Source organism: Labrus mixtus, chromosome 1, assembly GCF_963584025.1.
Source record: "Labrus mixtus chromosome 1, fLabMix1.1, whole genome shotgun sequence".
Taxonomy (NCBI): Eukaryota; Metazoa; Chordata; class Actinopteri; order Labriformes; family Labridae; genus Labrus; species Labrus mixtus.
In genome coordinates, this window is record NC_083612.1 from 20404961 (window position 1) to 20416690 (window position 11730).

Below are 11730 nucleotides of genomic sequence, written 5' to 3' on the forward strand. Positions count from 1 at the left end.
AACACTGTAGCTTACTTGGACTAGGTGTTCCTATAGCAACTTATTTCCCTGCAGATTAAACATAAATTAAAACATAAAATACTAGACTAGTCTAAGAAAACATTTAGACAACGTTCAATATAGTGCACAATTCATCCAGCACAGCTAAACAAAGGATCACAGCTAAACATGGGTATGTTTTGTCAAATTGCTCTTTTGAGTTGGGCTGACGTTAACAGTGCTAGCACGGCCTGCTTTAGATCCTCCCTGCATGTCCACTGCCTTTGCGGTTTACACATCGCTACGGTCATCTGGTTATATGCCAGTTTAACCAGACACAGCCTACAACTTACACTCCATTTTCTACATCAAATTATTGCCAAACCGCTCTGCACTACAAGATGTCATCTTTCCACTGTGCTGGTTTACATCAGGGTGGAGCGTTATGGCAGTACTGCAGTAGCCATTATCCAGAGCTATACAGCCCCAGCTACATTACAGCAAACAACATTTGACCGGCATTGTGGGCTTGAATTAATACAAATATTGATCATTTAATTAACTAGCTAGGTGGCTGCCATTTAATCGTTTATTCGGCTTGTAGGTATGAACATGTTTTCTTGTGTTTGCTAGCATTGTGAATAAACACTTGGGCCATGAAAATAGCAAAAGATGTCTATAGTAAATAAAACATACAGATTCAACAGATTAGGAATAAACAGAGTTTCTGCTGCTTTACCCTACAGACAACAAAACGTAAACTTCAAGATAAGATCGACACAGGACAACAGTTATTCAGGTGAATCACAATTTGTAAAGAACTACATTTGTATAAACTGGAATAGAGGTAGAATTTGTAAGTAACAAATATCACATCCATGTTGCCATGCTTTATTTTTAGTGTCACCACATTGCACTGTTTTTATAGATTCTCATTGTAGAATATGTACTAAGCATGCGCTCCTATTTCTTAATCACATCCTGCACTGCATTTGAAATAACCTTTTTTATAGGTCCCACTAATGTGATCATGCACCACAAACCTAAGGTATAAAGCTCACTGTACATAGCCCATAGGGGTAATTTCAGTTCTCAGGGCAGCGTGCTGTGGTGAGATTGGGTTGGCCCTGAAATCAATGGGCTGATCCCTCTCTGTCCAGCTTCCTGGCTGACATGCTTGACTTTTCATCACCACGGTCGCATAGATTGATGACTTATGACCGAGAATGTATGTTTGCTGACCTCTAGCAGAGTGAGTGACACATAATTAAACCAATCACACAGAAAACCGAAAAAGAAAAGAAATAAATAATGGTTTGGTAACATTGGGGCTGCACTTCAAATAGCCATTTTGACATTTGAATGAGAAAAAATACAATATCAAGACTTCCAGAGAGGGGGCCAAAATGGTGTGTGAGCGTGGGGTAATGGCCAATGGAGTTCCTTTAATTGCCTATAGTAGGCCAGGTTTTGAAGCCTACATGTTCCACAAATCATGTAACGGAGTTGTGTGTATTAAAGGTCACTGATATTGGGTGCTGATGGCCTAGCAGTAAGGTAGCGTCCCATGTACAGATTACAATACTCCAAGTGTGCGGCCCGGTTTCAAGTTTGACCTGTGGCTCCTTTCCTGCATGTCATTCCTCACACTCTCTCTCGATTTCCTACTCTATTCACTGTACTATCTATAATACATAAAAGCAAAAGCCTAAAAATACATCTAAAAAAAAAAGGTAACTGATATTTGATCATCACTTGAACTAGATGGATATGTTTCAATACCAAGTACCCTTACAAATGTGATTAAAAAACAACATAATATTATCATATTAATTGAAACATACTGGTTGCTGACATTTTGCCCGTCTTAAATTAACAACATTATACTGTGCTGCATGTACTACATTGTTGTTTATTTGTTACTGTCACACTGTTAACCTCAAATAATTTACTTTTTGGGGGCTTATCAGTTGTAGCATTGGATTGTTGCATTGACTAGCATTCTCACAGATACTGCAGTATAAGTATCAGAGTCCAATACTGATCCAGGAATTGCTTACAGATGTTCAGATACCATTTTCCCCTCCCAATACCAACTCCAGTACTTAGACTTAGGTCTTTGACAATACCAAATACTAATGTGTTTTAAAAGGTATAAAATATTGGTTAAAACAAAAAAAACAGATTGCGGAAATTTTTCTCACCTCACTGTTACTAATTTACTTCAAACAGTTGATTAAGAGAAGCGAACAGATGTTTGTGTTTGACTGCATTGACTGGCATCATACTAGTATTGGTGATAGAATAACCCTAGTATTACTATCAGTATCATCTGTGGTATCGGTTAAAAAAAACAACTCCAGTGTCAATAATGGAAGAACTTATTATCTGTATTGAAACAACTCTAGTTGTAGAAGTCCCCGTATCGAATCGTAACAGCACTAATATTGGTATCAGAACAACTTTGATTGGATGAGTTATAGCTGGAGAGACAATGAGTCCAATTCCTCCTTGATCAGGTTGCAACTCTAAATCAACTTTTCATCAATATTAATTACCGGTATAACCTCTGTGTAAGGATACAACATTTTGTGTGTCTGTGATCTGTGGCTCATGTAGGCCATGGTTACTCATCAGCCCCTCTCACAGTGTCTTGGGTGGAGACCCCTTCCTACTCCACATCCAACAGTGGGGTCACTACATACTAGAAACAAGCCCCTGAGTGGGCCTCTCTGATTCACAGTTAATTAAAATTCATTTCTGAGCATGCATTAGCCATGCCCATCTATTTATGGGCGGCTCTCAAATGCAGCCACTACAAAACAGTGCTCTGTAATTAACCCCACCTAATCAGATAGCGCACTAGTGTTGTGTTCCTTTTCGTCCTCAGGCACACAGCCATTGGACGGGGGTTTCACAGAGAGGATGAGCCCATTCTATAGTTCAGAATGGCTAAGCAGATTAAAACCTCATATCAAACATGATATTTACAGGCAAGGCTCAGTGGAGAGTGCTCCTTTTATGTGGGATGGGGAGAGGCTCCGGGGCTGGGCTTTTAAAGCCATGTCCCTTAATTGTATTCTGGCTAAGTGGGATGAATGGTGCTTTTTAATCAGACTACTGACAGGGCTCTGTGTAGTGAAAGTATAGAGATGGTGCCTGATAGGTGAGTTGCTGAATGATATGCTTTCAGACCAGAATTTCCTGCTTCTGGCAATATTCAAATGCATTCTTGCATTAAGCTAACACCTGTGAACATCAGTGTGATTACCCAGGGTGTTTCTGCTACTGTAGAAAACGACAAACAACAGCATTTTGCCTTGACTTTATGCCTGCTATTTATTTAGAGACATTCAGTTGCCGTGTGTGAATGTGCAGACTGCTTAATATTCAATTTGATGCTCAGAGAGGGGAAAAAGTATTTGCTGGCACTTGAATGATGTTTCAGTGAACAGTGAGACCTCCTTTACTTGCTTTCTCAGAGATTTATGGTTGTGCTCCTCCTAGTGGCTGATCTCAGCCATGTTTCCCCCACATTGTAGTACACAAATGGGTTTGATAGCAGGGGTTTAACACATCACACAATAAAATGTAACCATTTTTATTCTCTTCCTGGTGGCGCTCCTCAGGCAGTGAGTGGAAAATAGGAATTATTGGAATCTTTTTGATGTATCCTGACAGGCTCACCATATAGAAAGTAATGGGGATAGGCACTGCTGTTCACTAAGTCAATTTGAATTTCATGACCAACAACTGCAGACAAGGTGTCATTTGGTGGATAGGGAAGAGGAGAGAGTGAATCCCTTTCCCAAACAGTTAATCCAACTTTAATCCTAGTCATTAGGAATTAGACATGCCGAGCTGTCCGGCCGTGCCTCTAAATTACAATCAAACGGTTACCAATTACACAAATTATTGATGGTAGATTCTCTTTTCAACTGCAAATTAAGGCTATTAAGGAAGGCTCCTTTTTAATGCAAAAGTGACTAATTAACCAGCGGATGGGAAATCTGCTGCCCAGATATCAAAAAAGTTCTCAGCACACATTGCAGAAACACAAGGGAACCAATTAGTTTAATTATCAAAACAGCTAATTAAAATTGCACAGTTCCTAATTAGTTCTTTGCTTTTGCCTCTAATTGACAGCATGGAGATAAATGGGCTGCCGATGAAAATGGGGAGAGGAGAAAAACAGGAGAAACTTCGGCGGAATATTTATGCTGACTTTATCTCCGTCTGTGTGGCAGCCCTTGAAAGTGGAAAATTAATGACCTTAATTCCCAAACTGTTTTTCCTCTAACGGTGCTCCCCTCTGTGCTCCTGGTGCACGCTCCTTTGTATGGGCCTGCCACCCTGCCAACTGCTGGAATGGGGAAAAAAAGGGGGTACTTGGGGGTGGGAAGAAGCCACGATTCTCCTCCTAATGTGACAGCTCCCACCTGACAATGGAGAAAGATGAAAGAATGGAGCAGATGTAACCGCTGGGAGCGATGCATCATGGGACTTCAACTCTGTTGCACTTTTAAACAAAAAACACTTCTGTCATCTATAGGAGCACTAATTTGTCCCATGATAAAGAGGGAACAGAGATAAAAGACATTTGATGGCCCAGATATACTTTTAATAGGTTTTAAAATGAGAGTTTTTGATTAATACGATATCTGGCAGGCAGACTTCAAACTTTGTACAAACATTAATCTGCCGATGTTTCAAAAGACTGCAAACACAACTAAAAACCTATTGTTATGTCCTTCAGATCTATTGCTAAATTCTCCTCCATATTGGTATGATCGGTTTAAACATCCTTGAAAATAAAAAAGAAAGATTGATCCTGCTAGACAGAAATGCTACACTAGCAAACCTGAACGACCACCATTCACCTCACAAGATTTCTGTTTGTGTGTTTGTGTGTGTCTCTGGTTCTGGCAGGCTTTTGTCTCTTTGTCTGTTTTCCTGCAAGGCCAACCTTGTCATGTGTAATCCTGTCCCTCCCCCTGCATGCAAGTGACATGTGGGTCCTCTTGGCACATTAGTGGATAACTATCAACTAATCAGTTTACTTTTGGGACTGTGTTAAAATGTAAATTACATTAATGCTCAAATTATGCATCAAACTACGTAGATAGGCCAGGCCAGAGGCCGCATAATGCTGGGATCATTCGGTTAGTGCCTTCTACATGCAGTGTTAATGCACTCTGATTTCCCCTGCCCTGGTACAAATCAAGTGTGATACGTCAGCCAGTTGGTGTCTGGGAAACTGGAGGAGCCTCGTATGAAGTGGAGGAGAAAGCCTTTTTGCAAAGCTCCATTAAAAGGCAGGGGGATGATAGCCGCCTGTTGGATTTCTTTTGTCTAATTCGGTGGAAAGGACTTTCTGCTTCATGTGAATTTATCATTTTAATCACAGCTCTGTTGAAGCTGTATAGACGTGAATCTACTTGAAATGTGTAAGAGTAGAAATAGTTTGCCTTAAGTGCATTCAGGAACATTCAACGTGTGATTTTCTGAACTTATCCATTTCAAAATGACACTATGAAGGGGCAGGTCTACTGCAAAGCCCTGGCCTGGAGGAACTTGCTGCCCATGACTAACAAACACACGTCTACCACTAATTGATTGTCTTGTGTTTTATTTATGGTGCAGTAGTAATTAGCGGACAGCATAATGTAAGCCATTCATTAGCACCTGGCTACCGCTATGGATTTCACTGCTTTGTCTCAGATGCACACATCATTAGGGAGAAACAAAGACTGGAATTTATTAGCACGGCTTCTTATAAATATTCTTAAAGTCAGTGTGCCTTTAAGGAAGAACACAGGCCTGTAAAACTTTTGTCAGCATTTGCTCACTGACTCCATTTGCTGCAGAATATGTTAAGGAAGAGCAGTATAAATTTAATTTTAATTGTTTTGTACACACGCCAGTGAAAAGGAACTGATTGGATACAGTTCAGAGACAGTATATTAATACGTTATTTTCATATGTTAATTGGTTTGCATAATCTCTCCCTTTGCTTGGTTTGGAAGTACCTGGCATTGAGAAGGGGACTGGAGAGAATAGAAGACTTCAATTTACATAAAACCAGCTCCTTTGAACATTAAATAATAATGCATCTGCAAGCTGAAGGTGTGTTCAGTTAGCAGAAAGCACATTTTTATAATTTATAGTCCAGCTGTTTCAGTGCTTTCGAGTCCATTTTCTCCCCTGCCTGCTTTTAATGAAATCTTGTTACTGGAGAATTGACTGGAGTGAATTGAGATTTTAATCCCATTGACGTCCTCGCATGGAAATACACACTGCTGGGAAGTTTTAATGGTGGCCCCTGTAATCAGAAGACACTTGTATTCAGCTCCCTACAATAATGAATCTCATCAAATGTTAAAGCCTAGGCCGTGTGCGAGGGGGCTCAAATTTCAAGCTTTTTGACCATCCCCATTTGAGAAATTCCTCGGGGAGTGTGTGATTACTCAAGTTTAGCAGTTTATTGCCTCATCTTTCAATAGCCACTGAAGCACAAAATTCTCATCTAGGTTGCTCTTTTTTTTTCTCCACTTGAGGAACAGGCCAATATAGACTGCAGAACAGCTGCTCAGATCCAGAGGAACTGCTGTTGGCACTGCAATGTTATTAGCTGCCACCATCATTGTCCACTCACTGTGTCATTCAAAGAGTGAAAACTAAATTCCATGACAAAAATCACTGGGGTGATTATAATTGTGCACATTCTATTTGTACCTTTAACTACAGCAGTACAGCCCATGTTACATGGATTTATTTACTCAGAAAATGTTGTGAATAACCTAAAAAACACCTTTTGCAAGTAATATTAGTAGGAGAAAAGCTAAATAAATAGGCCAAATAGGCATATATTCATGGTTTTGTTGAGTAGGATGTATCCCCTGATATAATTGTTAAACTGATATAACACTGATATAAAAGTTAAAACAGTGAGTGCACATTTCAGAATATAAAGATGTGGGTGTTGCGCAATTCATGCCAGTTATTTTCAATCAGAACACAATGGAGGACAAAAAACAAATTCAGTGTCTTGATGAGGATTATTGTTGATGTGTAGTACAGGGCCCCAGATTATTAATTGAATATTTAATTATGAAATAACAACAGGGTCATCACTACAATTTTAGGCGCCCCTAAAAGGCTGATTATTGCAGAAGGACAAACTGCAGTTTGTTCTACATGCAAACACTTGAGTTCCCTTATTGAGCAGCACCGTTTTTTACCCCCCTCTTTCCTCCGCTCTGGAGAAGTCTCCAGCAGGCCTCATGTGTGCGAGGGATGGGATGCTGTTTTATATTTGAATGACTAAATGTGACCTTTGAGATTACAGGAGGAGTTGCTTCTCAGGGGGCTGAAGAGAGTCCCTGCTGCTATGAAGCTCATGTCCCTTTGATCCCTCTGTAATGAGACTAACACCAGGCGTTGTGGTCACTGAACACATTGACACACCACTGGAGAGCCGACAGCTCTTCTGCCTGATACTAGCAGTGGCTGTGTGTGTGTGTGTGTGTGTGTGTGTGTGTGTGTGTGTGTGTGTGTGTATGTGTGTCCTCAGGTATAACCATGCTTTAATATATTTTATATATCGCCTGGAATTTACTTCACGGCTAAAATTCATTACTTCATGCGGTAATTTTCAGTTAACATACCATAAGAATAATAGATGCAAATACACACAATTTGTCAGGCCAATTATCCTGTCTCACAGGGCAACACCACTTATGATTATACACACCAATACATCTCATGTTCTCCATAAAGGGAAAGTTTAATCAGTTACAATGGTTCCAAGTTTTTTGTATTTAGCTGACCAGAGTTTACCATGTTTTTCGATGCCATGCATTCAAGTCCAATCCACTCTCTCTGACCTGAACTCGACTCTGGTGAAACCCAGTTCTCGGAGACATCTTCAGAGATCCACTGAAGATCAATCATGACCGGACCCGTCCCCACGAGACCCTTAGTAACAGCCACTGATTGCTTTCTGCCGTGCAGGCCGTTAAGTGGAGTCTGGCAATGGGCTCCTGGACAACACTTAACAATCAATCAGAGGGCACAACCACTCCTTATTGCATGCTTCTTCTTCCCCTGCATTACACACAAACAATAATTCAGGTGGACACAAGTGACACTTAAGAATCACGGCCAGAGTATGCCCCCATGATTTAGCCTGAGAGATATGCTAGACTGTAGGAAGAAACTTGAGTTGAGGGATTTACATAAACCCAGTGACTGAGGACTTGGGGAGTTTTCACCCACTGTCATTTAGACTATACTGTGAGGGTATGACAGAGTGTAATCATGTGTACTTATGTTACGTATTTGACTATCAAATATTACAAGCTTTTTGAATTTCATGAAATGATTCCTCACCAATATTTCTCCATTGTCATTTTTCCAAAACCTCAACCCGAGCACTACTTTTATGAAATAGATTTGAAAAACCTTTTCACCAAGAATCACGATGGTTAAATCCCATTATCTGCCTTCTAAAATGTTCTGATACAAATAACTTTTGTTAGAAAAGCTCATCCCCAAGGACAAAACACTTGGAAGATAGGAAAAATAAAACACCATGAACACAAGGTTGTTTAGTACTTTGTGCCTCACCAGTGTATGTAACTAGATCTGCAGTAGAAAGTCCGCCATAAAAGCCTTGACTTAAAGTTTGCCTATTGATTAAGGATTCCATTGACTTAATGAACCTTAAACCCTCCATCCGATGACTAGCCAATATATGCTCTAATCTCTAAAACGGATGTCTGGCTGTGGTTCCTTTTAAATGAATTGATCTACTCAGCTCTCCACAAATGGGGAAATGGGCAAGTATTGATATGATTCTTGACTAAGTGATGGATGTGTGTGATGGTAAAACACGAGCTACATGGGTCGGTGCGCTGTAGGGTAAGCAGAAAATCAGAAAACAGCTTTACCATAGCCCTTCAAAGACAAAGCATTGCTTTAGCCAGTGCTAAAACCAAATGTTTGTTGTTTTTTTAAGGTAATGAAGCTAAGAAGCTAAGATGCTAGAAAAACGACTTTTTGATTATTCATTTACCAACGGTTAAAACACTTACAATATTTATATATCAAGAATAATATGACTGTGAATTATTCAAGATGCTTTGCCTTTATTTCTCATAGATTTTAAATAGATTTAATTCAGCTTATAGCTGCATGTCACATTTTGTTTTAGATATTTAAGCGAACCAGGAACATTTAATTTTAAATCACTTGAAGGCTTAGCTCGGTCTCTGCTGTGGAGTAAAGCAATCACCAGCTTCACAAGAGCATCACAGTGGTTCTGTGGGATGTTCAGACTGCATGGCAAATATTTATCTAAGTCAGATTACACCCAAGGGAGACGAAGATGTCTGCATCCCTCCAGTCCTTAGTTCTGTTGAGAGAAATGCATCAGGCGATTGTTCTGGGAGAGGTTAGAACTTCTAACTGTTCACTTCCCACAACAGAAAACCATTGTTCAGTCCCTCTGGGATAATAAGCGTGAGTGCCATGAATAATCACCAGTGTGTCAACCAGCTGTATTGTGATCCACAGCACATGTGAGCCTCAGATGGCATCAAATAATTTAGTCTGTCTTTCCTCTGAGAGCTACGCAGCCTCAAATGTTTGATGTCCCTGCAGTTCATTTCAATAGCAGAGAGGCATTTTGGGAGAATTGAAAAAACCCATTTCTCCCTGTGATCTTCCTCTACTGTACATGGTTGTCAAAAATGTTCAGTTTTTCTCTGACATGCTATAATGAGTCAGTTGCACAGGTCAAAGGCCCCAATAATATGAGATCTTATTTTATAAACTCATTACTTGTCACTAAGGACTGTGATGAAGGCAGACATAATGAATCAGAAGCACATTTCCAGAGATCTGAAGATTGCTTTGTAAATGTCAGTCTAAAAGGAAATTGTAATTAGGGAGAAGAAATTGTCTGCGCGAGGCACTTCAATTTTAAAATGAACCAAAATGAACCATTGAATTATGTAAACATTTAATTATAGACCGTTTTCCCAAGACTGCTCCTCATCTGTCCTTGTTGTCAGACCTTTGTTCACTAATCATCACCGGAGCCTTTGAATTGTTCAGGTAGAAAACATGAAGTAATGATTTTGGTGACATGCAGGGTAATTATCCTACATATGTGATTCTTCCTTTGACTCTATGTACACTTGACCGATCAATGAAAAACACTTTTAACATGATATTCTACATGTTAAAAGTCAACTTTAACCATAAAATACATTGTAAGGCGAGATAACAAATGGTAATGCAAAATGATACGACCTTTGTTGGTGATATTTTGCAGTTTTAAATTAAATAACTATGGATCTGGTGTTTTCCCTTTCCAAATTTGAAGTCATAGCCAATTGCATAGGTCCTTGTTGATGATAAGTTTGTCATTAACCTTACACTTAAGGTGACCAGCGTTTTGATATGGGTCTGAATGAGGTTTTAAGTGCTTGGGCATTGGTCCAACTTCTGAGTCAAGAGGGTTGCTGCATCAACACGTCCTATTTACCTGCAACTACTGCAAAAGTGGTGGGTGTTTAGGTTTGTTTTAGGTTTGTATATGAATTGGCCTTTATTCTATTACTTATTTCAGTGTGTGTAACAAACTAATTTAATCTGCTCATCTCATTTCCCTTCCACTAAACTCCCACACACACACACACTCCTCTCTTATACACACAGTGACTTGTGTCCCGCCCTGCCTCATTCCGTAGGTTTATTTTTTGGGTTGTTTCTGCTCCTTTTGACAATATTTATAAGCAGTTCATTTTATAAAGACCCTTAATTAAAGTTACTGGTCATTCAAAGTGTTTAACTCGATATTCTGTAATAACCACTGGTTATTCACAAGTGTGGAGGCTTATCGTTGATGACCTAACATGAGTAAAGGATAACATGGGCAGTAACCAGCTGCAAAAAAACATGAAACTAGGTTTAAAAAGCTTCAGTTTAAACATGAGACATTGCACCGCAATGGGTGCATTTTCAGCAAGGATGTACCAGCGCAGAAATCTCTCTCTCTCTTTCTCTCTCTCACGGTGGAGATAATATACAGATAACAAAATAGTTGGTAAAAAAATATATTTGGGCGGCCGTAAATATATCTGGACAGCTTGCCTGAATATTGCCTGTGTGTTCGGAAACACTGATGTCACAACAGTAAGAATACAATAACTCTTGCAGACTAGGTGCACACAGTAGCAAGGATAGTTTTCCACCTCTATCCAACATTTTAACACTCAGCAAGAGCTTGTTAATTTTCCTTGTCTTTAAAATAATGCATGATAACATCAAATGACAGCCACAGAAAAATGGAGGTATTCAGATGAACTACAAGTTTTAGGCACTTGCAACTCTAATAAAGCACCCGCAACAGTTTTAATCTCTAAAAACCGCAAAGTTCTTGCCAGAATTTTACTTCAGTCATGTTTAAATATATTTAGTAATGAATCCTTCCCTTTACACCGTCCCCAGGATGAAAGGGAAGTAAGGGGGAAAACATTTTTCATTATCACAGTAGGTGAGTGCTTATTAGCTAACATTAACGAGATAACGTTACCCAACAAAAGTATCAGGATCTATGTCAGCTGTCATGCTCAGTCAGTGTTTTGGGGCAGTAATGTTAGGCAGTCATAATTTGCTTCAGTTAAAGGTGGTATCTTCGACCTAAAAAACAAGATATAGACTTATGGGCCTCCATACATGTAT